Source organism: Nicotiana attenuata, unplaced genomic scaffold (genome assembly GCF_001879085.1).
Source record: "Nicotiana attenuata strain UT unplaced genomic scaffold, NIATTr2, whole genome shotgun sequence".
Classification (NCBI taxonomy): domain Eukaryota; kingdom Viridiplantae; phylum Streptophyta; class Magnoliopsida; order Solanales; family Solanaceae; genus Nicotiana; species Nicotiana attenuata.
This window is the reverse complement of record NW_017670623.1, coordinates 329,804-334,839: the sequence shown is the minus strand read 5'-3', so window position 1 is coordinate 334,839 and position 5,036 is coordinate 329,804. Positions and strand designations below refer to the sequence as shown.

The 5,036-nt window shown below is 36.0% G+C and overlaps 1 pseudogene; it reads right to left on the bottom strand.

Moving 5' to 3' along the window:
• LOC109241629 overlaps positions 1–4,072 on the bottom strand; it is a 7,053-nt pseudogene extending 2,981 nt beyond the window's left edge.
• Between the last annotated feature and the right edge of the window lie 964 nt (positions 4,073–5,036).

The window sequence follows — 5,036 nt, the reverse complement described above, 5'->3', positions numbered from 1 at the left end:
TTCAAATGTTGGAAGAGGCCAGATGCAAAGTGCAAAATTTGCAACCAACTTGGTCATGAAGCTGTAATTTGCAAAGGCAAATATCAAAAGCATGAAGCAGATGCCCAAGTCGCCAATGAAGAAGAAGAAGATCACTTGTTTGTGGCAACTATTTTTTCAACCAAAAAATCTGATTTTTGGTTGATTGACAGTGGTTGTACAAACCACATGACATATGACAGAAATCTTTTCAAAGAGTTCACTTCTATAGGAAATAAGAAAGTCAGAATTGGAAATAGTGATTATATTCTTGCTAAAGGAAAAGGAACTGTTGCAATCCCAACAAATTCAGGTACTAAGAAAATTTCAGATGTTCTTTATGTTCCTGATATTGATCAAAATTTATTAAGTGTTGGACAACTAATGGAAAAAGGATTTAAAGTATCCTTTGAAGATAAATATTGTTTCATTTATGATGTAACTGGACTTGAGATTTTAAGGGTTAAAATGAGAGGTAAAAATTTCTCATTTGATCCAACCGAAGATGAAGAATGGAGCCAAAAGAATCTACTAAGTGCAGGTAATTCTCCAACTGAGGACATATGTGAAAATAAGGTAAGGAAGAAGTTGTCAATATTTCAGAAAATGCAATTCTGGAAGAAAGTTGACAAGTCTCAAGGCAAGATGCAAATGAAGCTGAAAAACGAGCCAACTTATTTCATTAACAATCATGAGATGCAGCAAAATACAGAAGTGAACTCGATTCACTGCAAGTCCAAAGACCAGTTGACAGATTTGCGTACAAAGTCGCTTCCAGATAAAGGTTTACAAGGGACAAATTCAGAATTTGCAGCTTCAAAAGCAAGGAGGAGTGTTAGAAATATGCTTTAGAAGCTGCTCTCAGTAAAATTATTTTACTGTTTCAGCTATTAACTGCAGTAATTTAGTTTGAATTTGAAATAATTTTGAACTAGTCTTTAGGAGTGAACTAGTCTCTAGGAGTTAGTTATTTTCAGCATATTTTGTGCTGATTTTTAGGTCTTTTAAGTTAGTATTTCTCTTATAAATTGTAGTCCAAATGCAGTAAAATAATATAGTATTTTCAGCTTTAGTTCCTTTTACATCTATTCCAGTATATTTTTTCTATTATCTTGTCATCTTCCCAGTTATTTCCCTTAATTTCTTTTATCAAGAACCAACAATGACCAAAACAGTATAAGGTGGTATTCCTTTTGTGTTTGAACTAATGATAGCCACTTGGTTTCCTCAGATCTCAACTTGTTTATCTCATTCAAGAAATGTTTTTCCCAAGAATATAACTTGAGAACCTTCATATGTGTAAGTGCTTCTGTGATGGCCTTTAGCCTTTTATCTTGCGCGATCATGAGGTTAATCTGATACTTAAGCTGCAACTTGGCTAATGGGGAATTTACTAGTACAATTAATATTACAATCACTAATGCTGCTGATGATGCAGCTACCCCTATAGAATAATATATTACACATAAAACAAGTACGAGCTGAAGTATCGTAGTCCATATCTGATGAAACCAAAAGGGGAATTCACCTATTTTATGAGCATCTACAGTGACATAGTTCATTATGTGGGCAGGGGAATGAGTTGTCTTAGCAGCATTTGAGACATGAAGTTGTTTCTGAAAGATAGCTGCAGTAAGCGAAGAGTTGATCATTGCCTTTGCGCTAGAGATTCCAAGCATTTTGCAAGGAAAAAGCCGGCTGTTAGAGCATAGCCCTCATACTTAAATGCTTCTCTTCCTTCAGCAACCTCAATGAAGAAATAATGGTCCTGTCGTCAGCGTTGATATCTTGATCAGAGCAAAGATCCCAGATATGAAAAATTTCTTTCTGCTGGCAGAGGAGTAATGCCATTAGTATACAAGGTTTCATCTTTCCTGTTTAGTATGTTCAGTTGCTCATTAAACAGATTAAAACATGTTCCTGCTCCATCCGCTGATCTTAGCTGAGGTACGTCTTCATCCTCAAGAATCTTCTTTTTACCTTTCTTCATCAACGGATTCAACCACCAAAATGAAAATATTCCAAGAAATCCAGCATTTTCAAATGGAGTAGTTTCATTACTAATTCCATCTTCACATTGTAAAGTCTTATAAAATGTCTCATCACAAAGATCAATACCCCCATACTTGTCATATTCATCACTTTCCTTAAATCCACTACAGATCAAAAGAATGGCTCCTAACAAAGATAGTGCATCTACTATCACTTCACCTCCAATTACATGGTCATGATTAATACATTTCCACACAGATATTATGCAAAAAAATCCAGCTAACAACAAGGCAAGGATTGAATAAAGCTTCACTATGAGGAAAAGTTGCTGCTTGTATAGGCTTATGATTGAACTTACAAATAGCCATGTAATTCCATGGACAAGAAACACGATCCAACGATGTAGAGGCAGAAAAGTCTGATATTCTTGATCACGGAGTTGCTCTTTAAGCTTCCATGCTCCCAAAACTATGTATCCTAATCCCAAACATCCGTTGAAAACGGCTGAACAAATCGACAACTTAGAAAGTCCATGACATTTTGATTGACATAAAAAATTCCTCAATGATACTATATTATAAGCTAGTACAACTAACAGGATGATCAATAGTAGGGAGTCAACAGATAACAGAAATATATGATTATCTGGATATAGCATTTCAAGAAAAGAATTCCATTGAACTCCATCAAAGGATTTGCCCCAAAAAGTATTTGAGAAATCCATAAAAAGCAGAAAAAAGGCAAATTTATGTAACTTTGTCAAGAACACTAAGCAACATTTAGTTCTTCAACAAGTAGTGATTCTGCAATTTGTGTTAGGCAGATGAAATCTTGCATACTTGTTTGTTTCTGGTTGGACTATACTAATAAAATTATAAGACATATAGGAGTGGAAACAGAAATGAACTTTCAAAATATTGACACTGACGTTGCATTAACATGCTAATACTATTAACATTATTATGCATGAGGGTCTAGGGACGAAAAACAAAAATAACAACAAGCTTTCCATCAGAAACAGTACTGGATCTTCGTAACATAAGTACATTAAGTGGCGGAACCAGGATTATCAAGGAGATTCAAAAAATAAAAAAATAAACAAGCCAAGCGATATATGTTTAACCAAAAATAGATTTTTAGTCAAAGCTAAGATTTAGAAGAATACGGGTTACTGATAATCGGAAAAGAATATAAAGAAAAGAATTTGAGAATAACAATGTATGAGAGCTAAATAATCAAAGTATATTCCAATAGTGTTGCGTGTCTACAATTGTTTGTGACTTTCCCTTTTATAGCCATTTTTGGGAATATAGACTTTACCTTTGTCATAATAAGACAATTATGGACAATTAATGACTCTAAATGCTACGATATGTAATCATATACATTAAATATATATTCTCTAACGTTTCTCGCATTTAATGCTCATTACATGCTGAATCTGGGCTCTTATTTGCTGTCAGATTCACTCCTTTGATTCTTCACTATCTTTGACCTTGAAATGCATTGAACTGATACGAGCATTGAATGTCTCGCATGACTGCTCGTGTCTCTTCTGTTTAACTTGTTTGTGTCTCTTCCGTTTAACTTGCTCATGTCTATTGCTGCTCATACATATTGAACAACCTTAATTCTTTGACTGTTTGACCAGTCTACGTGTCATGACACGTCATCTCTAATATGCAAAGTAAATTTTTCCCAATACAGATAGTCCCCCCACTTTCCATTTATTCGTCAATCAAATACTTGGGAAGTGAATTTCATAAAAGGAGAATTTTTGTCACCATTAATGTTGTGACAAGATTGATGCTTCAAGGGTCACATCTATTTAATGTTCTTCACACGTGTCAACTCCTTATTGATTCTGCAACTTGCACCCCTTTTTAAGGCCCTTTTTTACAGCTCCACTATTCACGAAGTATCAGTTACCATTATTGTGACTCTTCCATTACTGCGTTTTCACTTTTTGACGGTTGCTTATAAATATAGTTTTACCTTCTAACTTTAACCACACAAAAACTCTTTCAAACACTCGAACTGTGCAAATTTTTATTCTCGTCATCTTCTTCCTCATCATGTCTTCTTCGAACCCTAACCCTAGAAGAGCTCCTGCTTTAGAAAATTATCCCAATGCCCCTGTCAGACATAAAAGGGGTGGAAGACTTCGTAGTTTAGGATCTTCTCGTGGTGGTGGTTCTGCCGTGCCTTCTTCTAATCCTGGTTCTTCTTCTAGAACCAAGGGTTCTTTTACCCAAAGATCATCTTCTAAGGGCAAGAAAACCTCTGAACCTTTACAAGAGCCTTTGGTAGAGGAGATAGTTCCCAACGATTTTTCTTTTCACCATGATAGACAATCACTTCAAAGCCAAGTTGCAGGTCTAGATCGTGCTGATGCTTTCCCCACTTTGATTTAGAGCTTTTAGCCCCCATAGTTTGCAATGATTGCCACTGGAATGCCGATTTTTCCATTGTAATCCCCAATCCAAATCAAAGGATTACTTCATATATGGTTGGACTCTCTTTCGTTTACACATACGCTTTTACTCTTGGGTTTAAACCAGCTATCAACCCTGTGATTCTTGATTTCTGTCATTTTTTCAAGGTATGTCTCGAACAAATTGGCCCGTTGGTATGGAGGGCTGTGGCTTGTTTAAGACATCTGGCTAACTTAGCAGATGTTAACTTTACCTTCCTTCACCTAATTCACCTCTACTCCCCTAGGTTATTTCGTAATGGTGTTTTCACCTTAGTGGCTAGGAGTAAGAGGGTGTTGGTGAGTCCAGAAGATGACAAGGATCGTGGCTGGTGTGCCCGATTTGTTGCTGCCCCACAGTTGGTTTGGTGGGTGAAGAAAATGTTCCCTTCCCCGAAAAGTGGAATTTTGCACGTAAGTTTCTTACTCTTTCTCGTACCTCTTTCTTTCGAGTTTATCAATTTCTTTAACTTTGTTTTCCCCCTTTTTTTTAGCAACCATGGGAGTTGTGGAGAGCATTCCCAATTTTCGTGGTTGGGTAGATAAATTGTTG